Raw genomic sequence first — 26,926 nt, 5'->3', positions numbered from 1 at the left:
CACAACAAAACCATAAAAGCCCTCATAAATGGTCATTATTCTCAAATCTAAACTATAATACCACTATTTAAACTTTGTATTTTTTTAAAACTCATTCCATACAAATACAAATTCAATATAAATATAACTATTAATAAAAAAAACATAAAATAAAACTGCAAGCCACACACCTTAACGGCGCTCTAATCTCCAACCCTCACTTCAACCCCCCAATGATTCCTCAAATTCATTCTAAAACAATTTTACTGTTATGATATAAAAGGATATAAAAGAATAAATTACAGCTCGGTATACCATGAAAACAGAACCCCGAACCAAAAGCAATACAGAGCAGTAGCAAGAAAACTTGGGAGGCTGCGAAATCACAATGAATAACGGCGATTTGTAAACTTTTTCGTCGACACCGGACCTCAAGGTGAGTCTTCAGACATCTCTGCACATATTTTGCTGTCCACACGACGATATGATAATTATATAGTTTTGAAAGGACTTGATGCTAGATTTACAAGTAATTTTGCTGGCAAATTGAATAGAAGCCGGAAAGAGTAAATACTGCTTTGCATGTCTCTGCACATATTTTGCTGTCCACACGAGGATATGATAATTATATAGTTTTGAAAGGACTTGATGCTAGATTTACAAGTAATTTTGCTGGCAAATTGAATAGAAGCCGGAAAGAGTAAATACTGCTTTGCCCAAACAATGCTATATTCTTTGGCAGAAACAATCAAACTTACCACTCCATGACTATTTGTAAGCTAGACGCAATGGTTTTAGCCCGCCCATTTGATTATTTGTTAGGGGTTCCGACAAGTGGGTTGCAGCCTCCTCTCTCTTTTTTTGGGATGAATTTATTGTTTAGCTGCGCAGGCGCTCAAATAAGTATAATAGGGTTCCTTATCTGCGGATTTATATCGAATCACAGTGTATGGATTTTGACCGGCTATCGCACCAATCCAATTGTCTCGCAGTTCTGCATTGAGTTTCCCAACACATAAAGGAAATCCTGCAATTCCGGTCTACTCAACAGGAAAAGGAAATCCTGTTCTATCCCCACCAGGAGTGAAATCTTAAGAAGATATATTGTCATGATTGGAAATTTGTAACCGGCAGGTGCAGACCTGCTAAGTCGTGACGAAAATGTGGGTACCTACTGAGCTGGGAGTTGAATTTGAGCTCCTGCTTTGCACATAAGAAAAAAATTTGTACATCTTATTGAGTGGAGAGGCTCATTCTTCTACAGTTTAGTATCATTTGTAATTTTTTCTATTAATTCATAAAAAAATTTACAGAAAGAAAAATTGGAAATTAGATTTTTTAGACTCATATTAGATTATGTTAAATCTGTATTTAAAATAAATCTATGCCAGATCTATGCTTAAATCTTATATAACGTTTTTAAAATTCTTGTGTATTGAAAGGACGTAAATCTTACTCTTGAGATGTACACCTCATCATATATGCTCTTTCTGCAATCCCAGTCTACCTAAGGAATAAAGATAATCCTACCGTCAAGATTTACGCCTCATCATATTTAATGCTTCGGTTAAGCAAGACGATGTCCTGGGCTTCCGGTGTTCTGAATTATCCTACCAAGATTGGCCAGGGCATATACTCTGGGGAACCTGTGTGTCTACACTGAATAGTCAAATCTCAAATCGTACCCCTTGATCCTATTCCCAGCTTCGTACTGTCTTGATTCACATATAGAAAAACGATTTGGAGGTATACTTCTGTGATTGTGCGAGTCTTTATCAACCCTCAAGTTCCACATCCTATACCTGTGATATATACCGTCAGTTGACACCTGGTCAGGCCTAGTGTTTTCTGTTACTCTGAACAAACTTTACCGCCCATGGTCTCATTGTAAAGTTTACGATTCAGAAATTGCTTAATGATAATCCAGTGAAACTGGAAATTTATGGAGTAAAATTTTCAGGTTCAAAAGGTCGAATGCTCCTTTATATATAGTCTTTACAAGGTGGACGTGCCCCTTCATGAGGCCGACTAGATTGTTGAAGAAGCTGACTCAGTGACTTGATATGAGGCAAGGCTAACTTGATGGGGGTGGAGAAGATGACCAAATTACATCAATATACTTTTATTCCTTTGATACAATGAGCCCAAGTAGGGTCTTTTACATGATGATTTTGTGCTTTGACCTATTGACCAATGACCCAAGCATGAAACCCATGCTTTATTAAGTCAATTTTTGTTTATAATAAAAATATATTTTCTTTTGGCAAACACATTACATCATGACTCAATTACAATTATTAAGACCGATACTAGTTACATTTCTCAACGCTCCCTCTTGACTAGGGAGGTATTCATAATTGCACACATAGGTACAAGGATGAACCCAAATTGACATGTTCTATGAAGAGCCTCAACACATGCAGTGCTATGGACCATATGCTTGACCAAGGTATCTGTCCGGATGGGACTAAAGGTGTTATCCAAGCTTCTGCCACTATAGGTACCATCAAGCTTCAACTCTAACACCAATCCACAAGGATCTAGGTATCATATCCAAGGTTGGAGCTCCATAAGACCAATAATACCCTCCCTACTTCTGGATCTAGACATCATCACAGGCTGACCATATGTCCTTCCAAGCATCTTGTTGCCCCAAGATGCTTCATCTCTCCCTATCAGATATATCCACTAGTCCAAGCATGCTTCAAATTTTCAAAATGTTCAACCTTCTTATGGGGAGATCCACTTGTACAATTACAACCACAATTAGTAACAAACTTTCAAATATATACAAGTTAGCACAAACCGCCGGGGTCCTTAATTATTCTTATCATCATATTATCCAAACATATCTCGTCGGAAGCTTCCTACTACAATTTTTTAGCAGCACCAAACTCGACCTCAACACTTCTTCCAGAACATCTAAATCGACAATCATCTATAGTGCTTTAGCTATTCTCCGATCTCATTCTTTCTTCAAGGTCTTTTACTATAGCTGTTACAATATGCCCTCCCTCTTAACTGAGAAGATATATCCTTATTTTTTTCCAAGCTTCTTCTTGATTAGAGGACAAGTCCACCAACTTCATTCTACCAACCACACAGTGTCCTTTCTTTTTATCAACATGTCATCGGAGAACTTCAACGTTTCAAAGCTTCATTTTTTTAGGAACATCATTCTTTCTTATCTATTACCATTTTTACAACTCCCCCTTTCCATTATGCTCATTATCAAGTCATCTTCAATTATGAGGTAGGTGAACATCTTCAACATCTTGAAGATTATGTACCTGCAAATCTTCAACAACCAGTGCAACCAAGTACAAATATACAGGAGCATGAAGTTAAAATAGGTTTAACATGTTATTACAATGGAAGCATCGAAATAAAACCTAAACCTAGTTTGGTCCACAGTCAACAAGGGTTGTCTTTCATACCCTAGAATTTCACATCCATCTATGCTAGGGTTTTTGTTGCAAACCCTAAAGTCCACCATCAAAACTAAACTTTTGGACATTAGCAACTAAATTCAATTATAATGAAAGCATTTTATATCTAGGGTTTCATTAATCATGTCCTAGAACTTATATCAATCTCTACTAGGTTTTTGTCATAAACCCTAGATACAAACATCAAATCCTCAATGTTAGATATTCAACAATTTTACTAAACTAGGGTTTTAATTATACAGAAGCACATACACCTAGGGTTTCATTCCTAGGATCTTTCATTAAGGTTTTTATCATAAACCCTAATTCAACAAACCCTAAAAATCTAGGGTTTCATCATATATCCTAGACATCAATAACGAACCCTAAAAAGCTAGAGATTCATATTAACAAACCTTAAACATCAAGAGATTAGGATTTCGTTATATATTCTAGATTTCATCAACAAACCCTGTGTAGACTAGGGATTCATCATACCCTAAGCATCAAAAGGCTAGGGTTTTACAGTGAACCCTAAAGGTTAGGGTTTTACCAAAATAAACAAAAGATAGAATGTGTGACAAGGGTTGATTTAATTTAGAGATTAATCACCCTAACAATATAGAATCTTAATGATTCTATAGCAAATCCTAGACATGAAAGAGTTAGTAATACAAAGCAAATTTCAAAATGATTGTACCTTTTAATGAAGAAGACTTACTACAAATCTTTTACATACCTTGAGTTGCTTCTTTTACAAACCTTGTAGGGTTTCCTTATTGAAGGGCTCCCTCTGAATCATGACAACATCTTCATGGTCATATGAGTTGACTTTTATTCAAGGATCCAACTCGATTTACCAAGTCATCATTCTTGATATATACCTGCAATATTCATTTGACAAGCACAACCAAAATATACAAGAACAATAGACTGATGATTATCTAGGGTTTCCATCACTCTTTTAGAGAATGAATTCCAAAGGATTTTGAGTACAACCCTTAGTTAGCTCTAGGGGCATTACGTCAAAATCTATACATCATTGAATTTCATTCTTGCCAAGGATTGCCATATTACTTACTAACCCTAGACATTATGAGATAGGGTTTCTAAGAGGGAATAAGCGAATGGGGTTTACATATGTACTATCTAGGGTTTACAACTCCTAGATATAAAGAGATCTTGCAGATCCTAGGATCATACAAGCTCCTAAGACATTAGATTCAAATGAACATGTTATACATACCTCAAAAATTACATACCTCCGTCTTCTATTGAATTTATTGCTCTCCTTCCAATCTGAAGACATATTTTTAGATTTGAGACAAAAAGAACAAAACAATACTTGATGAATTCAAGCTGGTCTACTTTCTCTTGACTATCACTGTAGGTTTTCTTTTGTAACTAGGTTCATTCCAACAAGCTTCAATGACTGGTATACGAATCTGAAGTTGATCCTCCAAATAGGGCTACTGATCATATACTTCTTGAATAGTCCTTTTCTATTTTATTAATGTGCTCACAATGACTCAGTGCTCCCTTTATCCATCAAGTCGGCCTTCCAAGTAGATCAATCATCTTCTGGTTCATTTCATCACAATTCAACATCAAACAACTCTTCAAGAACATGAGTGTACACGGGTCTTGGCCCTCTCTGTCATACTGTACTTTCGGCTCCTGCAGTCATACTAGCAAAACTTTCGGTCTTGCACTTATATTGGCAAACTTCGGTCCTCTTCTTTCATTCTCTTTCATAGGTAGCTCTTCCTTTTATGCCTCTTTGAACTTCCTTTTTCAATAGAAATTGCAGATTGAATAGATGATAGTTGGTTAATCTTCACAAGGTCGAATGCTCCTTTATATATAGTCTTTACAAGGTGGACGTGTCCCTTCATGAGGCCAACTAGACTGTTGAAGAAGCTGACTTGATATGAGGCAAGGCTGACTTGATGGAGGTGGAGAAGATGACCAAATTACATCAATATAATTTTATTCCTTTGATACAATGAGCCCAAGAAGGGTCTTTTACATGATGATTTTGACTTTGACTCAATACAAAAATCGTAGAGCACACAATGGGTGCTTTGACCTATTGAGCAATGACCCAAGCATGAAACCCATGCTTTAATAAGTAAATTTTCTTTTACAATAAAAATTTCTTTTCGTTTACAATAAAAATTTCTTTTCTTTTGACAAATACATTACATCATGACTCAATTACAATTATGAAGATCGATACTAGTTACATTTCTCAATATAAGAACCCTTGTAGGGCTTGTGACATAGATTGCACTCTCCTTCTTGTGAAACCCCATCGGGGCTTTGTACAATTTTTTTAACATGCTTCCAAAGAGGATTGTAGTCATTTTACTTGGTTGGTTGAGGAGTTGTGGTAGGAAGGGAAACACCACTTTGAGAAGCCATTGATACTGAAAAAGTAAAACAGCAAGGTCCTCACCGAAGATAAGGAAGCCCATAGCAGTCTTCTTGCTTCCACAGCTGCCTTCTTGCTGGAACCATACCCAATATGCACCCAATGCTTTGGAACACAATAAAAATGTTTTTTTGTAGCAGTGGGAAATCCTTGCTCAATTGCTTTTGTAGAAAGTGCGAGGAATGAGTGAGCAGAAGCTTTTTGTTATAGGAAATTAGTAATTACTATTAGGGCTGTTATGGTTTCTCACTTCCTAGAAGTTTTTATTTTTTCCAATTGTCATTCGTGTCATTGTGTTTAATTGTCAGTTTCTAAAGGTTTAATCACAGATTTGCTGCATTATGTGGGTCTCGTTGAGCCTTTTGCCACCTGAAACATGCAATCCAGGGTCTGTGTTTGACTGATGTTTCCAATTCGAGAAACAGTTGCTGAAAATTTTTCCGAGGTTTTAGATGTGTTTCATTTTTTCAGGGCTCTGATAGGTTGAGGAGGTTTGTGGGCGGCAGGGGGGGTTCCTGAATAGAAACTGACAACTTGTGTAATCAAGCTGCAGTGATTTAGCTTTGAAGTTCATTTATGTTCCTTGGAAAAGGTCTGGCAAAATAAAGCTCGCGAGGAAAAGGGGGTCTGCAAAATGTCTTCGCTTATTTCATAGATTGGAAGGGTGCTTCATTATTTATGTCTGTGATAAGATAGCATTGGATTTGTTAACCTAATGTCATTCACTGGTAACTCAGTAAAAATGGTTTCCATGAGTGCATAAGATTTACTTAAGCTTAAATAATTGTAAGCAAAATTTATAGCAGCAGCGTTTTCCAAATTTGTTTTAAAGATTATCATACATGGCACTTGGGGAATGTTAATGCCAATTAACCTATCCTAATCTGTCCAGTAAAGGATATAATATTTATTTACCAGGTTTAAGTTCACAACATTCTATCCTCCCAACGCCATAGCTATCACATGGTTCGGGTTCGAGTTCGAGAACAATTATGTTTGATTCAAATTCTAATTTTTTGATAAGGTTTGGTTGAGGTTTGCCATTAAGTCCATATATATATATATATATATATATATATATAGGAATGGAATCCTCCCCACCCAAGTTCAAATCCCGCAAGTGACATGACGGATGAATGGAATCCTCCCCACCCAAGTTCAAATCCCAAAAGTGACATGATGGATGTTGACAGTATTGACAGTATAACATATATTCCTCATATGGAATATACAACGTTGTACATATATAAACTTTAAAAAATGATTGGGCAACATTGATTTACAAAGGATTTCTTGATTGAAATCGATACCATGATGGATAAAAAAACACTCTGTGTGATACACCATGAAATGAGAAAGGAAATTCAAATTGTAATGGTGAGATGACCTTGAGTTGAGAAGAATGACAACGGTTAATGGATTTGAGCTAAAGAATGATTTAGCTGTAGGTGCCATGGAAGAATGAACCGAAGTGAGGGGGCTTTTTTGCTTTTTTGGCTCTTGCAGCCTAGTATACTTTGAGTTTGTTGAAGAATGGGTTAGTTGCGGATGTGATGTCATGACAGAATGAAGCAGAACGAGGGTTTTTTTATTTGCAAACAACTGTACTTTGAGTTCATTGAGCTGCCGGTATGATGTCATGATGGAATGAACCAGAATGAGGGTTTTTTTCATTTGCAGCCAATGATACTTCGAGTTTGTTGAAGAATGGGTGAATTTCCGGCACCAACATGGTAAGAACCAGAATGACTGAAGGCTTTTTTGTTTACAGCTCGGCATACATCGAATTTGTTGAGGTTTCATGTTTAGATTTGGTGTTAGGTTTGACGAACCTTAATGAACTTGAATTTTTTTAAAGGTTTGCCAAATTTCGAACCCCATGGTTTGAATTTGCTGAACGCTGTGACATAACCCCATGGCATCTAACAAAATTCAAAGTTGCCAAAAGTATATTTAAATCACCAGGGACCTATAACTTCTTTCACTGTGTTGCCAGATGCCTGAAGTGAAGTGGGAGTGGGTGTGCAGAGCATTATTTTCCAGAAAAATCCCAGGAGTAGAGCATTTAGTACACACATATTAATATATTATTTTAGATATTATAATCGATAGATACTCAACAAAGGTACAAAATACCAAATTAGTCCATTTAATAGTTTCAAATATAACTGATCACTTGCTCCTAATTTGTGAGAATAGGAAATGAATCAGATAATGTCAACGATCTAGTCCACTTTTCTCAAAGCTCACTATCTGTTTTATGTTGCTTTTGATTATTTGAGAAACTACCTGTGATTGTGTAAACAACTCCAATGGCAGAGAAAGTCACCAGAGTTGACTCGGCTCAAGATTTGTTTTGGCGTGCATGTCAAACTTAGCTTGTGACTTGGCAAGGACTTGAGGGTTGACTCAACACAGACTTGAGAGATAGAAAATAAAGAAAATAAGATTTTGAGAAAAGCGTAATTTTTTTGCATTGAAATTAGATTAAATGTGAAAGATTACATCAAGTATAATCAGCTTGTTCGGCCAAACATGGGCCAAACTCATGTATGACTGATCAAACTTGTCAAGCTTGAGTTTTATGGGTTTGACTTGACATGGCTGGAATTGGCCCTTTTGTAATATTCCTTGTGGAAAAATTAATAGTAGACACCAAAAATGAACTTGGAACAACAACCAAACTGATGTAACAACAGTCACAAATTCAACACGCAAATGAAGCCAACATAACATCTGAGCCATTTTATTAAATCATGAATCTGAGTACATAAAATGAAAAGAAACAGTGGAACCTGGGCTTGCTAAGCAAGTCGAGCAAAACCAGGAATATGCAGCTGTCCCACGTGATGAAGATCTCAGATTGTCTTATGTAGATGGCCCAATAAATAAACCACTGTTGGCTGGCTACTGGAATAGCGATTTTTGATTTGAAGACTGCTCAGATCACCTTGGAATTGCTATCATGGACTCCTCTCCAAAAACCCACAAAGGGTTTGGCCCTGACCCAAGTAGTGAAGAAACCCTCCAACTCGTGCGAATGGCCCCACTTGCCAATTGGTGCGCACCACTGGCAAAATCTACTGCTGGAATTAACCCTCAACACCGCAACTGAAGAACTCACAAATGATCTGAAATTTACCCTTGAAATGCTCCAATCCTTCAACCCAAGAAGCTCTCAATTTGCCTAGCACAAATGCTTGCACATGCTTCCTCCAGTGGGACCCACACATTGCCAGTGAATGATGAATTTGGCCCTCAGAAATGGCCCCTAAACACCACTGCAAATTATCACCAAAATCCCGCTTCTCCGACAAGAGAACAACCTCTGCAAGTTTGCCTCCTAATCTCCTCTATAACTTGTGCATTGGCCAAATCGACTTCCCTCCTACGCCCAGGAATGCACATTGCTCCAAAAGGCTGAATGTTATGCTCAGGTGAAGTCCTGTGATGGACTCCTTAGATTTTCCACCTAGGGAGACACTCGAGGTTCTTCTAAATCAGCTTGGATTTCGCCTGAAACCCTTGTGCTCAACAACAATCCAACCCTTTCCAAGAGATGTTAAATTCTGAAGTGTAATAGACAAAGATAATGTGGAGTGCCCCCTTTTTGCCTCTATATACTCATGGGCCCATGCACCCTCCTTGGTGGCCCCTACTTTCCCTCCAAAAAGTCGCTCCCCCTCTAGGAGTGTGAATTACTCCCATATAGCCTACAATGAGCATGGGACCCACTCCACCCACATCTCTTAAGTCCAAAATGGGAAAAGTGATCCCCAATCCTTTTCCTCCTTGCCAAAATTTACTTGTCCTCAAAAAATTGCAATGCTAGGTGCTATAGTACCTACTCCTACCCATGTAGCATCCTCCAAAGGCAAGTCCTTCCACTTGACAAGGAACTCCCGAATAACCTTGTTCCTGAGCTTCCTCTCCTGCACCTCCAGGATGGCTTCAAGAATCCACACCAAATGCCCCTTAGCATCAAGTGGTGGTAGCTATCACCTACTGCCCCAACGCCTTCTTCAAGCAAGACACGTGAAATACATTGTGCACTCTGCTGCGTGGGGGAAGCTCCAACTCATATGCTACCTCCCTTAAGCGCCAAATCACCTTGTAAGGTCCATAAAAGCAGGGCTTGAGCTTTTCGACCCCCTTTTGTTTAAGTGTCGACTGACAATATGGTTGTAGGCGTAGGTACACTAAGTCTCCCACCTCAAGTTTCCTCTCCGTTTGGTGGCGGTCTGCATACATCTTCTGCTGATCCTGAGCTGTCTGCAAGGTGTCCTTGAGAGCCCTGAGGATCTCTTGGCTCTCTTGGATCTAATCCTTCACCCTTGGGGCTCTGCTATCCCCAAACACCATGTCAGCAAATGATAGCCTCATAGCCATAGAGCGCTCTAAAGGGTGTCATATCGATGGACATTTGATATGTCGTGTTGTAGCATCACTCCCCTAGATGAAGCCATTTCACCCATGCCCACTACTGGCCTTTCACATAGTTATGCAGATAACCCTCCAACCGTCTGTCATAATCTTGGTCTGCTCATCGGTCTTAGGGTGGTAGTTGGTGTTGGGTGTAAGGTCGGTACCCACTAGTCTAAAGAGCTCCTACCAAAATGTTAAATTATGGTATGTTCTATGCTTAGAGCAGTTTACTTCTTTTCTTCTTATTAGCCACAGATTAGCAATCACATATACATTAAGTAAAGTGCAAATAGAACATTAAACGATCAACAGAAAACAAGCCAAGACAAGAGACACAAGATGTGGCGGCTACCCAGGGACAAACCCCAATGCAGGGAAACCCTTTGATCAAATCTTCTTTTATCTTCAATAGTTCAACATAGAGAAATAGTACAAAATCAGAATTCTGTAATTTTATATCAGCAACAACAAACCCTAGATGAGCAAAGTCAAACTTGGTCAAACGAGTTGAAAGTGACCTCCAATGTGCTTGGTCAATTTCCTGTCAACTAGCCTTAAAACAGCACGAAGAAACAACCCTTGAACAGCCTTAAAAACACAGTCAAACTGCTGTTGATTGAAGTCAACTTGCTGCCCAAAACTAGGGTAGTCAACGCTAGTCAAACCTGTGGACGGATTGCCTCGATTTTTGTGCTAAAATCTGCGACTTGCCTAGGAGAGGTAGCCACACCAAAACCGCACCCTTGATGAGTCAATGCTTGGTCAACGCAGGTCAAAGAGACCTTCAATAGCTTCTGCATCCTCCTTTCAGCGTCCTCCTTGCCCTAATGCGTCCTCCTTCTTCCCACGTGTGAACTGCTCCTTGTATAACCCAAAGCTAAGCAGAGAGAGAGAAGAATGAGTGAGATGAGATGAGTTGATAATGAATCAACCTCACTTGTACTTATATGATTTACTGGGCATGTGTGCCACACGTTTAGCTGCTGGCTGACCTTGACAATTTGTCAAGTAAATACAAAAATACTTGTCGGAATCAGATACTCTTTAGATCAATCCTACACCTCTCGACAAGAGTAATCTAGGAAAAATATCTCTTGCCATCAAATGCACTGCCTTGCATTGCTGGCTCTGCTCTGCTGAACTATGAAGAAGAAGAAATGATCGAAGATGTATCATACCATCCTCCATTGACCCGAAGTCAGTCTCAGAGTGTGTCATACCACTCTCACTGATCCCAGATCAGTATCATTGACCCAGATCAATGGAGGTCATCCTAGCATAGGGAGTACGGTAGATACAACAATGCGTCCATCGATAGTACTACTAATGGTCCCTAACCCCATTTCCCTACTCATTGATCAGATGAGAGGTACTTCCCATGAGTCCCAAACTGCATGGGTAGGATGCCTCGACAGGGGAACTAATCATCTTGGCCCACAGTCGCCACGGAGAACTAATCATCCTGGCTCACAGGAGAACAAATCATCCTATCCTACAGTCGCCACGGGGTGTCATAGGGGAAGGTTGAACCTTTCACCCTATACATAGTGCACCACCAGGGGATGGTGAGTCGCCCTGTGGTCGCATGTCGCTCCAAGAAGTACCCCGCGCCCCCTGGAGCTCCCAGAGCTCAATACATCACGCTCGACCCTCATAAGAGGGTCTCTGAACGGTACCAAGTCGTTCTCAGAAAGTCAAGAATTTGACCTTTCCCAGGGGCTTCGTCAAAATGTCGGTGACCTGTTCATCTGTACCGATATGTTGGAGCGTTATTTCTCCCCACTGCACCATATCCCGAATATAGTGGTACCTGATATCGATATGCTTGGAGCGATCATGAAATACGGGATTCTCTAATAAACGAATCCCGCTCTGGTTGTCACACAGGATCATGGTGGTATCCAATGTAAATCCAAACAGCTCACTGAAGAGCTTTCGCAACTAGACCGCCTCACAAGAGGCCATACTAGCAGCAATGTACTCTGCCTCGGCGGTGCTCAAAGCCACCAACTTCTGCTTCCTGCTCATCCAGGATATCGAGGCAGATCCCAAAGAGAAACAACACCCAAAAGTGCTCTTTCGGTCCACCACACTGCCTGCCCAATCAACATCGGTATATCCATGTAGTCTCACATCTTCGGCAGTGTATCTCAACCCATGAGTGATTGTGCCACGAAGATATCTCAACAGATTCTTGGCACCAATCCAATGTGAGTGGTGAGGCTCAACCATATGTTGACTCAACGTGTTGACTGCAAAACATATATCCAGACGAGAGTTCACCAAGAACATCAATGCTTCGATGAGTTGACGATACTCGGCAGCATTTCGTAAAACGGGTCCGGCAGCACTATCGCTTAAGTTCTTGAAGTCAAGCTCCATTGGGGTAGTCACGGGCTTGCAGTCCACCATACCGAATCTCTCCAAAATCTTCACCACATATTTTCCCTGAGATAGGAAAATCTCCCTTGGCTTCTACTAGGCTTCTAGTCCTAGGAAATAGTGCATCAGTCCTAGGTCCTTCATCTCAAATTTAGAAGACAACTCCCTCTTACATTTGTGAATGATAGGGTTTGCACCTGTTAGAAAGAGGTTGTCAACGTACATCACCAGTATGAGAGGTTTGTCATCTTCAACCTTAAAGTAAAGGTTAGGGTCGGCTTCACTCCTAGTGAATCCCAACTTCATCAAGTAGCTATCGATCCTCTCATACCATGCTCGGGGTGCCTGCTTTAGCCCATAGAGGGCCTTCTTCAACCTACACACATGAGATTCTTGGTCGTGAATCTCAAATCCTTCGGGTTGCTCCACATAGACCTCCTCTTTGATCGAACCTGCAAGAACGCGGTCTTGACATCCATCTGATGTAGCTTCCATCCTTGCGAAGTAGCAAGGGCTATGATCGAGCGGATGGTGGTATATCTGGCAATAGGTGCAAATATCTTGTCATAGTCTATACCTTCCTTCTGGGAGAAGCATCGAGTGACAAAACGAGCCTTATACTTTTCCGCACTTCCATCCACTGCATGCTTTATCTTGTAAAGCCATTTTGAAGTGACAACTGCTTTGTCTTGGGGTTTGGGGACCACATCCCAGACATTGTTTTTCATGATGGACTCATATTCCTTAGTCATAGCATCCTTCCATACTTGATGCTTAACAACTTTTGCGAATGGCGAAGGCTCATTTTGGATGATTGTGCTCATGATGGTCAAGTATCCTTGATCCCTGGTCGGCTTCTTACTTTCCTGGAAGGTTCCCCTGGGTGCAATGTGCCCTTCAGCATCATCAAGTGCCCCCTTAAGCCATGAAGGCCTCTTCCTAGAAGAGGGAGGTTCTTGCGGAGGGGGATCAATAGGATCCATAGGTTCTTCCACATTGGGCATCGTCTCATCTTCCTTTTCCTTTGGTTCCTTGGTGTCAACTTCTTTAGATTCCATTTGAGTAGGAAGATTGTCAACTTTGCTAGAGCCATATCTTCGTAAAAGGTGACATCATGGCTAATTTCGATTTCCCTTTGACCAGCCACATAGATTCTATAGCCCTTAATGTTTTTGCTATAGCCCACGAAGATTCCTTTCTTTCCAGATGCACCCAATTTATTCCTTTTCTCCTTCGGCACTTGAAAATATACTAGACTTCCAAAAATTCTAAAATGAGATACGTCCGGTTTCTTATCGTTGAACATCTCTTTGGGAGTCTTGGAACCCAATGCTTGGTGAGCGCATCGGTTTTTCACATATATGGCGGCATTCACCGCTTCAGCCCATAGAAACTTCGGAAGTCTTTGATCATGGAGCATAGCACAGACAACTTCCACAATCGTACGATTCTTCCTTTCCGCCACACCATTCTGCTTAGGAGTATATGGTGTTGTAGTATCCCTCTTAATGCCAGCCTCTTTGCAAAAGTCATGGAACTCATTGGATTCATACTCAGTCCCATTATCAGTCCTCAAGATCTTGATCTTCTTTTCGATTTGATTCTTGATCAAGGCTTTGAAGTGACGAAAGCAAGTGAACACTTCATCCTTCTTTTTCAATAAGTATGTCCAGGTCTTGCGAGAATAATCATCTGTGAAAGTGAGGTAATATAAATATCTTCCCAAAGAGTTCATAGGCATCATACCGGATATGTCTGAGTGAACCAACTGCAGTATATCGGAGGTCTTGCTTTGGCTTGATGGGAATGGTCTCCTTTTGAGCTTCCCTTCGGCACATCCAGGACATACACCTTCTTGCTCTACTTGGAACTCGGGCACCCTTGTCACCATTTGTCTTGCATTGGGTAGAGCTTTATAATGAAGGTGAGCAAACCTTCGATGCCATAGTTCGGATTGAAGTGATGTGTCACAAGACATGACACCCAACAGACTTCCTCCGACCTGATATAATGAATCGACTTGAAACCCAAGAGCGAAAGCTTCCTTAAAATTCTTTTTCCATACATGTACCTTGCCATCAATGAAGGTTACCTTGTAGCCTTTGTCCTCCATTGCCGAAACAGACACTAGGTTCTTTTTGAGATCAGGTACATATAGGACTTCTTGCAAATGAATTGTATTACCCTGATTCAATTGAAGAGTGACATTCCCTACGCCTTTCACGGGATATTTCCTGTTGTCCTTAAGAACAATTTCCATGTTGGTCTCCTTCTCTATTAGATTAGGGAGAGCTCCTTTGTAACCAGTGAAGTGCCTTGAGGCACCACTATCAATAAGCCAATTTCCCAGCGATTCCTGGGGAGCAGTAGTAGAGAGGGCCGCTGGTAGACAATATTCATCTTGCTTATTGTTAACAACATTAGATTTGTACTTGGAGTTTCTTGCCTTCTTGAAGGGTTGTCCTCTTCCTTGATTTCTGACATTTCTTTTATGTTTTCCATTGGACCTGCTATTCCTTTGATTGCCTTGGAGAGTGATTTTGGTCATCGTCATGGTGTCAGTCCCTCTTATCAGGGCACTTCCTCGCATAGTGGCCCATTTTGTTGCAATTGTAACATTGACCTTTTCTTCCACCCTTTGGTCCAGCGTTTCCTTTGGATTTAGCCCCAGAATTGTTTCTTCTTTTAGCATGAGAAGAAAAGGCAGAGGGATGGCCTTTAAGTGTGGGCATTTCTTGCTCTTCCATCCTTATCTCTTCTTGAATACATTTAGTCATCAATTCCTCAAATCCTTGGATGACATTATTGTTGAGAAGAGTAGTCCTGAATATATACCATTCAGGTGGCAGTCCTCCAAGAGTTGTGATAGTCATTTCCATGTTAGGAACTACTTCCCCAATAGATAGGAGATCATTCTTGATCTCAGTGATCCTTAAGAAATATGCTTGCATACTCTCATCTTTGCCCTTCTTAATTTCCTTCAGCTTATTTCTAAGGAACTGAACTTGATTTGCATCATTAACTTTAAATAAACTCACCAGTCTATCATAGATTTCCTTGGAGGTTGTCAGCTCGGAAACATAGGCCACCAGGCGCTTGTCAATAGAGTCTCGAATGATAGGCCACCAGGCGTAAACCCCCATACTTAAGATCTTTCTTGCTTTGACTTCTCCCTTGGACCACTTGCTTTTGGCAGCAGTAGATGCATTTGATGGAGGCGCAACAATATTGCCTCTCACATGGTCCAACACTTCCTGATCTTCTAAAGTCACATGGAGAGACATCTTCCATCCGTGGTAGTCAGACTTCTCACGGAGTTTGTCTTCGGTGGGGAAGAGTGTTGAGGACCCCATGAAGTTTTTAGGATAGCTTTGCCAACCTTCTCTTTGGTGATTGCACTTGCTTGGGCTTTGTCTTCACCTCAGCTTCGATACCATGTTAAATTATGGTATGTTCTATTCTTAGAGCGGTTTACTTCTTTTCTTCTTATTAGCCACATATTAGCAATCACATATACATTAAGTAAAGTGCAGATAGAACATTAAATGATCAACAGAAAACAAGCCAAGACAAGAGACACAAGATGTGGCGGCTAGCCAGGGACAAACCCCAATGCAGGGAAACCCTTTGATCAAATCTTCTTTTATCTTCAATAGTTCAACAGAGAGAAATAGTACAAAATCAGAATTTTGTAATTTTATATCAGCAGCAGCAAACCTTAGATGAGCAAAGTCAAACTTGGTCAAACGAGTTGAAATTGACCTCCAATGTGCTTGGTCAATTTCCGGTAAACTAGTATTTAAACAACTTGAAGAAACAACCCTTGAATAGCCCCAAAAACACAGTCAAACTGCTGTTGACTGAAGTTAATCTGCTGCCCAAAACTAGGGCAGTCAATGCTGGTCAAACTTGTGGACGGATTGCCTCGATTTTTGTGCCAAAACCTGCAGCTTGCCTAGGAGAAACAACCACACCAAAACCGCACCCTTGATGAGTCAACGCAGGTCAAAGAGACCTTCAACAGCTTTTGCATCCTCCTTTCAGCGTCCTCCTTGCCCTAATGCGTCCTCCTTCTTCCCACGTGTGAACTGCTTCTTGTATAACCCAAAGCTAAGGGGAGAGAGAGAAGAATGAGTGAGATGAGATGAGTTGATAATGAATCAACCTCACTTGTACTTATATGATTTGCTGGGCATGTGTGCCACACATTTAACTGCTGGCCGACCTTGACAATTTGTTAAGTAAATACAAATAAATTCATATCTCCATAAATACTTGTCGGAATCGGATGATCTTTAGATCAATCCTACACCTCTCGACAAGAGGAATCTAGGAAAAATATCAGTTGCCATAAATAAGATGACCCACTTGGAGTTTGGCCCTAGTTGCCAATTTTAACACAAAAGCTGCCCATGAACCTGCGGTCCCTGTCATTGATGATGGTTTAGGAGTGGGTGAGACTACCTTAGACTTTGAGTTGGTGTGCTTAGCCTTTGCAGTGTCCTTGCCACCAAAAGCTTCTTGCTTCTTTCTCTCATGATAGGCTTTCAGCCCATTCCACGATTCCTTCTTGCGAGTTGTAAAAGTCTCCTTACTCCCCATTGACCATGCACTCTTCTTTGGTTGTGGATTCTCCCTTTGAACCTGCATAATCCCTACTCGAACTTGACTCCCTCTGAGCCTCAAGAACCTACTTCTTTCCTTGATTTATAAGATTGCGTGTTAGTCGATATAGACCATGCTCCCTAACTCCATTGATAGCTCCAACAGAGTTAGAGCCTTTGGGCCTGAGCATCGCATTCCAATCTCAAAATATCATCTCAAATCCATTCGCCTCGATCACTGTACTTGAGCTCGTAACAACCCACAATACATCTTGAACTCGTAACAACCCACATGACTCCATCATGAATGGCACAACAACTGACCCTCCGTTAGCTTTCTGACTCTTGTCGCAAATCCCCATGTGCAACTTCGAGTTTCATTCAGTTAGAGTCTCAAAAACTTCATGCTAACTTGTCATATGCTTCAACGCTTTGCTATCCACGTACCATACGTGCTCTTCGATGGTACCTTTAGAGAAATGAGAAACCAGAGCAAAGTCCTCCTTCATTCTTCTCGAGAAGTCATCTAGATCACCTGGAGGTGTAGCAGCCCCAACTATCTCCTTCCTCTTCTCATTGTCTCCCTTCTTGCGCGAACACTTGCTCGCATAATGACCATACTTGCCACATGTATAACACTTCAACTTGCTCAAGTCCTTCTTTGCTTTTCCCTTCATCTTACCTGCAAGAGCCACATTATCTTTAGCAGACTTCTTCTTCTTGTGAAGATCCTTGTCCCGCAGTTCTTCTTGGATGAAGTCGTCCCATAACCTGTTCCAATCTGGCAACTTATCTTGAGCGACAATCCCTTTGATAAATGGCTTCCATTCCTCGATAAAGCCCTTCAAAGAAGTCCTTACTAGCTCTAATTCTGGAACATTATCTCTAACGGCAACTAGCTCATCACGAACTTGAGAAGGTCTCGCTAGATACAAAGCCACACTTTTGCCATCCAACAACTTGGTGCTCTTCAACTTCTCTCTCAATACCAACAACTAGTTCTCATTCTTATTCTGGAACAAGTCCTAAAGAGCCTTCCACATCTCTCGTGCAGTGTTCTTCCTGGTCAAATGAGGTATCAAGTGATCTTTGACACCATTTAGTATGATGAGCTTAGCCTTCACATCCAATTCTTCATAAATTTCCAACTCCTTAGGGTCAATTGGCTTTTGAATCTGCTTGTCAACAAACTCCCGAATCTTCTTCACCAACATGACAATCTTGATACTTTCTTGTCAAGGACTATAGTTGGACAAGCCATCCAATCTATCTTCATACCTCAGACTAGTGACCAACTTAACCATGTTGCTATTCCTTCAACAATAAGACAATCAACTCCCACTTGAGTTGTACGCTGTGCACACTCTGATTTAGCGGTCCCTTCAAAGTAGCTTTGATACCATGTTTATTTTTCCTTTGCAATTTAGCATTAGGCATATGTCTAAAACACGATCATAAACACACTAAAATGCCACAACACCATGCACCTTTCACATCAAAAAATATACAACAGTGAATTAATGAAGCACACAGTAATTTTTTCAACCCAAAATTTGCTTGTATTACAACTTTAATACAACAAACATAGTGCTCCCATACCAGGGATCATGGCCCTTACATTTAGCCTTGATACAAGGAAACTAGGGCTTGATGTCAACAACTTATGACCATCACTTTGCCCTTGAACAAGAACAACTTGACTTACTTGCTGAAAAAGCGCTTACACTAGCCCTTTCAGTGCACTTGTCTTGAACACCCCGACAAGTCCTTTGCCACCTCTACTTGTAGAGAGTATTGCTGCTCTAAAGCCTCTGCCTTAGCTACTCACAAGGACGTGTAACTCAACAATCTACCTACTATTAGTGCACTTGCTGCTCCAAGATGACTGAACATAAGGTCTTCTCAAATTGCTTTCACACGATAACCAAGCTGCTCCTAGGTCATCGTTCACAGGCTTCCAACTAACCAACAACTCACAACCACATTGCTCTTTAATATGACTGTACATAGCCTTCAATGCACCGTCCTAACATGACACAGTAGGGCAGACCTTCAAACCATCACCTTCAACACTCTTCTCCAATGATCAACCCTCCTTCCTTCACTTCATGATAGCCCTACTATCTGTCCCAACCTCACACTCCTCCTTTTGCAATTTGAGATAGGTTTCGACCTTCTTTAGGTTCGTTCTACCCACTAAAGCCCCAGTGTGGCTTGCAGCCCTATCGCAAAGACAAATTAAGGGTCTCGACCTTCCCAACATGCATAGAAACCTAGACCGAAAACCAAACTTTGGGGTAGATCTTTGAATGGTTGTTCATGCATAGAAGTAGCCTTAACTAGGGCATACATCATCGCAAAACAACGTCCTCAACTTGCACAAACAAACCTCCAATAAGGGACAAAACACACACAATACAAGACGATGAAAATATTGCCCTAGCTTGTAAAGGGGGCAAATCAAAGGGCAAGAAGGGTGGCGAGTTGAGCTCCAAGGGAGAGAAGAAGAAGGACCTCAGCAAAATCAAATGTTTCTCATGCCATCAACAAGGTCATTATGCTACTAAATGACCTAACCATAAGAAGGGTTCCAAAAAGGACTAGGTTGCAGCCTCTGCAGAGATTGATGAGTTGTTAGCCAAATTTGAGCGGGAGTTTTCCCTCATTGCTTGTATGGTGAGTTCTATTGATACCGATGTTTGGTATATTGATAGTGGAGTGTCCTGTCACATGACATGAAATAAGGAGTTCTTCTGCAAACTAACAGAGAAAGACATGAAGTTTCATATTGAGCTAGGAGATGATGGGAGGTATTGAGCCGAAAGGCTTGGTACAGTTAGATTTGAGAGGGAGTCGAGAAAACCTTTATATCTCAGAGATGTTCTTTATGTTTCAGGTTTTACGAAAAACCTTATTTTAGTTTCAACACTTAAAGATAAGGGGTATGAAGTAACCTTTAGAAAGGGAAAAGTCTTCATCTGACCCCAAAACTCAAAAGCTGCCAAGCAGATTGGGGTTAGACAGAAGAACCTGTTGAGATTGTGGTATGAGATAGCCACAACTTATGAGTAGAGGTGATCCTGACTCAAGGCGAGAGTTGGGTGAGTTGTGGTGTAGGCATATGGGGCATCTGCACCGTGAGGCGCTGAAGGTGCTCAAGGAGATAGTGATTGGGTTGCTTGAATGCAACATAGATCACCATGATGTGTGCAAGGGGTGCACACTTGGCATGTATGCCAAAACCCCATTTTCCAGCAGTGACCATAGGGCCAAGGGCATCTTGAACCTTGTACATTCAGATGCATGTGGGCTCATGTCTTTTGTATCCCTTAGTGGGTAGAAGTATTATGTCACCTTCATTGTCAATTTTTTGAGAAAGGCTTGGATATTCTTCTTGAAGAACAAGGACGACGTCTTCTCAAAATTCATGGAGTTAGAGCCTTGGTGGAGAACTAGACTGGAAAGACAATCAAGGCATTGAGATTAGATAATGGAGGGGAGTACACCTCCAGTGCCTTAAAGGATTATTGTGCCAGGAGGGCATCAAGAGGGAGCTCACTACACTTTATAACCCTCAACAGAATGGGGTGGCAGAATGCCAAAATAGGGCCATAATTGGAGTGGCCAAAGCCATGTTGCATGATTGGGAGTTGCCCATGTTTATATGGGCAGAAGCATTCAACATTGCAATTTACATTAAGACGCGTGTGGGCTCATGTCTTCTATATCCCTTAGTGGGTAGAAGTATTATGTCACCTTCATTGACGATTTTTTGAGAAAGACTTGGATATTCTTCATGAAGAACAAGGATGAGGTCTTCTCAAAATTCTTGGAGTTTAGAGCCTTGGTGGAGAACTAGACTAGAAAGACAATCAAGGCATTGAGATCAAATAATGGAGGGGAGTACACCTCTCAAGGACTATTGTGCCAAGAGGGCATCAAGAGGGAGCTCACTACACCTTATAACCCTTAGCACAATGGGGTGGTAGAATGCCAAAACAGGGCCATAATTGGAGTGGCCAAAGCCATGTTGCATGATCGGCGTTGAGAAATCAATGCTAGTAGAATTAGGGTTAGATTTCTTTTCTTTGATAATTAATTGCGAATTATGTCAGTTTCTTTTATTTCTTTATTATATTCTCTTTCATCAAGAAATTACCAAATTATGTGTGTATGAAGGTCACAAGAACAAGAGACACAAGATGTAGGCACTTTGCCAGGGCAAAACCCTTATCTAGGGGAAAACCCAGTCAAACTTCTTCCTTCAGTAGTTAAGATGAGATAATCCAAGACTCTTCAACCTAGACACATACCTCCTCCAACCACCAAGTCAACGCTTCCTTCCAACAACTTTGATCTAGATCTTCGACCTTGCAGCAACAACACTTCAACCTAGCAAATCCAGAATTTCGACCTTCCCAGCAGTAGAACTTCGACCCAACACATTCAGAATTTCGACCTTCCTAGCAGCAAAACTTCGACCCAACAAATAGCCTAGTAACTTCGCATAAAAGAGAGAGAGAGATAGCCCAAAAACTTCCTTGCACTTCTTCCTTCTTCTCCTTGAACTTCATACTTTTTCTGCACTTCCTTGATGTGTATCAAACTTGTTGAGTTGGTGTCCAAATAGATCGAACTGCTCTTGTATATATAGCCTCTTTTGTGGGTCGAATTGTCCTCTTGTAGGCCGACTTCATCAGGCAAGGGTCGACTTGGTGTGGAGGTGACAAATTACATTTTTGACTCAATAATAATTCTTTTTACTTGATTGAAAAGCCCAAGAAGGGTCTCATTAAATGGAAAATGACTCTAGTGACTTAGTATAAAACTTAGAAGTCCTCAATGGGGACTTTGACCTATAATATGATGACCCAAGCATGAAACCCATGCTATAAGTCATTGTAATAATAATAATTTTTTTTTTTCATTCTTTGACTCAAATATAAAGCATATTGGGCAGGGAAAAACTACCTTCATGGGAAGAGATGTGGGCGACTCTTCAACAGGGGGAGTTAAGGAGGGACTTAGTGAAGGTCAACCTCAATGGCAGCAGTGGGAGTGGCACAAAGACGAAGGAGGAGGAAAACGTAGCTCTAGCATCGAAGGGACAACAAAAGTAGAAGCGAAAGGACATTTCGAAGGTGAAATGTTTCAGTTGTGGCGAGATGGGCCACTATGCATCCCAGTGTCCTTTGAAGAAAAAGGACAAGGATGAGAAACATGATCCTAAGGCTGCTTCAACAAAGATTGACGAGGATGAGTTTGCCATGAGTGCCCACGCATCTCTAGGAGGGAGATGGGGCAATATTGAGCTGTAGTTGGGAGGACTACATGTGGGCAGGATCCTTGAGGAGTCCACCTCCTGGATCAATTCCTTGCTATGGGAGCCCAAGATTCAGCAGCAATGAGATGGACTTAGTGTTAGATGATGCAGTGGATTGTTTGGAGGATAGATGCAGTAGCTTGGGACCAGAGACTGATCAACACATAGCAAGGTTGGCAACAATGCAGTTGGCACAGTGCAGAAGATTCAGAGGGTCAGAATCAACAACAATCAGATTCCAACATTCGTTGTATTATGTTGAACACAGTTAAGTTCAACTAATTTTGGATGTTTTTCAATTGCTTCTCTCAGCAATTGAGTTGTAGTACGTATGCAGTGTTAGCAGTGGCAATGCTAGTAGTATAACAGATGCAAAGTTTGAGAGGGAGCTGTAGTACAGATGCAGCAGTGGCAGTGTCATGGGCAGCAGTACAATAGTAGTAGCGACACAATGTTGGTGGCAACAACAGTGCAAAAAGGAGGTGCTTCAGAAATAGAGCAACATGCAGTTGGGCATTGTTGCTAGAGCACTTTCCTCGCTAAAAGGGAGTGTTAGTTTCAGGTAGCATCAGAAGTGCTCTAGCCTTGAAAATTGGTGGAGAGTCTAAGGCACATGAGTTCTAAAGAACCCATAAACCGTTTGGTGAAATTCCACCCGGATTGTATTTTATTAAAATAATTAATATTTTTAATGAGGTTACTAAGTCTAAACTTAGGAAAATTAAAATATTAATGGGTATTAATCAAAATATGGGTGAGAATGATCTAGAAGGCGGATCAAGTCATGTTTTAATCTTAGTCGTTGATTAGAGACTTAATCTCGGCTGTTGAAGACTCAACAGGAAAAGTATAAAATGGAGGCTTGGGGTTGATTTGGAAACACACACAAAGAGATTGAGGAAATCGATTTTTTGAGGAGAGAAGTTCTCAGGAGGAAAATCGATTGGGGAGATTTTGCAGCTAAGGGTCAGAGAGAATCTGGGAGGACTTTTTGGAAAATACAGAGCAGAGAGGCAACCCAGCAGTCAGGAAAGCTGACGCAGGGGACAAAAGCTAGAACAGCCGGGAAAGCTGATGCAGAGGGCAGAAGCGGAAACTACCGGGAACAACTGGAATTGCCGGAACAACCGAGAACGCTGATGCTGACGCAGAGGGCAGAAGCCGGAACTGCCGGGAACAACCGGAACTACTGGAACAACTGGGAAAGCTGCGCAGAGGGCATAAGAGGTGACATAGAAATAACCGAGGTTAGCTAGTCTTGTGCCGGATCAGCCAAAATTCTGCCGGTTGAAGTGAGGTAAAACACACTCATATTTTCCGCCAATATTTTCTCTTTAAAGGACTGCTAGATGAGCATCCTAGACTTGTATTCAAATATTTCTCTTGCATAATAATAAATCCTTAGAACTGCTGCACCGGTTTTCCCGCATTGGTTTTTTCCGGGGACTATTGTGTCCAAAAATAAGTGTGTCCTATATATCTTGTTTATTGCTCTTTTTTCTGTTTCATGATATCAAATATAATTAATGTAGGCTGCAGAAGTATTTTGCTTCAGTATTCAGAAGAATAACTTGATGAATGTAATTTAAAACCAAGTAGGTGAAGTAGATTCAGATTTTCTGCAATAGGGGTTCCTTCGAGTGTAGGAATTTTCACACTTGCATGGAACACGGGATCTTCAGACATCTTAATGCTGCTTTGATTATCACAATTTATCACATTAGGACTTAGAGGTTTCTCAAACAAATCTGACAAAAGTTTCCTCAAGCATACAACCTCCTTTCCTACTTTCACATTCAACCACATACACAACTTTAGCACTACTTAATGCAATAGGATCTTGCTTTCTACTCATCCATGAAATCATCACAGATCCCAAACTAAAACATCCACTAGTAGTGCTTATTCCATAAGTCTCACTGCCACCCCAATCAGAATTTGTAAAACCTGCCAACTCGAATTCATTGCTATCATACTTGAGGTAATGATGAATAGTACCATGTAGATATCTTAATATATCCTTGGCAACTATCCAATGATCATGTCGAGGCTCCAATTGAAATTGACTAAGAATGTTCACACCAAAGCATATATCTGGTCTAATGTTTACTAGATACTTCAGAGAACCCACCAACTTCCGATAAGTGGTAGGATCTACGAGACTTGAGTTAGAGCTTTTCAACTTCTTGAGATTAGTGATCATGGGAGTAGTCATGGGCTTGGAATCCATCACACCGAATTTCTGCAACAACTTAATTATATACTTTCCTTGTCCCAGATTTATCTCCCCAGGTTTTTGCCATACTTCCAAACCTAGGTAATAATGCATCAGTCCCAGATCCTTCATTTCAAACTCAGCTGCCAGCATCTTCTTGCGTTCTTGTATCCTTCGCTCTACACTTGTATTAAATAGATAATCCACATATAGAAGAATAATGACTGGCTTATTATCCATAGCTTTGATATAGAGATTTGGATCAACAGAACTTTTGACGAACCCGATTCTTAGAAGGTATGCATCCATTCTTGCATACCATGCCATAGGAGCTTGCTTCAAACCATATAGGGCCTTCTTGAGTCTACAAACATGAGTGTCTTTGCCATTTATTTCAAAGCCTTCAAGGTGTTCAATGTATACTTCTTCATCAATGGTTCCATTAAGAAATGTTGTTTTTACATCCATTTGGTGGATATTCCATCCCGTTGTTGCAAACAACGAAACCAAAGATCTTATAGAAGTATATCTTGTGGTAGGTACAAAGGGCTATTCATAGTCTATGCCTTCCTTTTGAGAGAAACCCCTTGCAACGAATCCAACTTTGTACTTGTCTATGCTTCCATCAACAGTGCTTGATCTTGTAGATCCATTTAGAAGTGACAACCGATTTGTCACTTGGTCTAGGAACAATTTTCCAAACCCCATTCTTCATGATGGATTGATATTCTTCCTGCATAGCCTTCTTCCATACTTCTTGATGAGCAACTTCCTCAAATGTAGTTGGTTCAATTTCTATTAGTTTTGTCATGTATGCAACATATCCAAAATATCTTTTTGGTCTTTTGCTTTCTCTAAAAGTTCTTTTCGCAGCTCCATGTCCTTCGACATCTTCAAGAGTAGTTTTTAACCAATTTGGCCTCTTCCTTGTGTCGGGTATGATCACAGGTTGAATAGGCTCACTTGATCCTTCTTCTTCTTGATTTGTAGTAGGATTGTTGTGATGCTCTTCTTCTTTGAATAGTGGTATGTCTTCGTCATTGGAATCTATAGGAATATCTTTGGATCTTTTGTAGGCATGATTTTCATCAAATATAACGTCCCTGCTTACTTCAATATGTCTTCCTTCCTTGATGTAGATTCTATATGCCTTTGAAGAAAGACTGTAGCCAACGAAAATCCCTTTAATGCTTGTAGAATCTAGCTTCTTTCATTTGTCCTTTGGAACATGGATATAGGCGGGACATCCAAAGATTCAGAGATGGTCCACACATGGCTTCCTTCCTGTGAATGCTTCTTCTGGGGTCATAATATCGAAGATTCTATGAGGACTTCTATTTTGTATATATACAACAGTCATTGTTGCTTCTCCCCATAGAAATTTTGGTATATCTTGATCAAAAATCATTGTTCGTATACATTCTTCAAGTGTTCTATTTTTCCTTTCTGCAACTCCATTCTGTTCGGGATTGTAGGGAACAATAAGCTCCCTCTTAATTCCTGCTTCTTTGCAATATGCAATTATTTCTTTTGAAGTGTATTCTCCACCATTATTGGATCTCAAAGTTTTTATTCTTCTTTCGGTTAAGGTCTCTACTTCAGATCTAAATTCCTTGAACTTTTCAAATACTTCATCCTTTATTTTGAGTAGATAGGGCCATATCTTTTAGAGTGATCATCAATGAAAGTTACATAATAAATATGACCTCCAAGTGATTTGTCAAACATAGGCCCACACACATTTGAATGAATGAGGTCCAATATTTCTTTAGACCTTGTTTCACTACTTGTAAATGGTTTCCTTGTATTCTTTCCTAAGGCACATCCCTTGCATATTCCTTCACGATCTTCTTTAATATTGGGAATCTCATTTACCAATTTATTTGATAGCGGGAATAACCTTGTAATGTAAATGTCCATATCTTTTATGCCATAGTTCAATGGGATTGATTTCCACGTGAACTAGGGCTTGAGGAGATGGTGTTATGACTCTATATAGACTTCCTTCACTTATTCTATAATAACCCTAGCTTTTTCAATTCTTGAATATTTGCCCCAAGCCAAAACTTTTCCATCTACAAAAGAAACTCTATCACCTTTATCTTCTAAGCAAGAAATTGAAAATAAATTCTTTTT

The 26,926-nt window shown here is 40.5% G+C and overlaps 1 protein-coding gene across 2 annotated transcripts in view; it reads left to right on the top strand.

Annotated features, from left to right (window-relative positions):
• The first annotated feature begins 261 nt into the window (after positions 1–261).
• Positions 262–26,926, top strand: part of LOC149177362 (uncharacterized) — a 168,581-nt gene continuing 141,916 nt past the window's right edge. For both annotated transcript variants that reach the window (XM_089420103.1, XM_089420102.1), the window contains exon 1: positions 262–415. The gene's annotated coding sequence lies outside the window, so the exon portion shown is untranslated. The remainder of the gene's footprint in view (positions 416–26,926) is intronic.

This window comes from Pinus tabuliformis, chromosome 4_1 (assembly GCF_031772625.1).
Source record: "Pinus tabuliformis cultivar Carrire ecotype Pingquan chromosome 4_1, CPIR1, whole genome shotgun sequence".
NCBI lineage: Eukaryota > Viridiplantae > Streptophyta > Pinopsida > Pinales > Pinaceae > Pinus > Pinus tabuliformis.
This window is presented reverse-complemented; position numbering and strand designations above follow the sequence as displayed.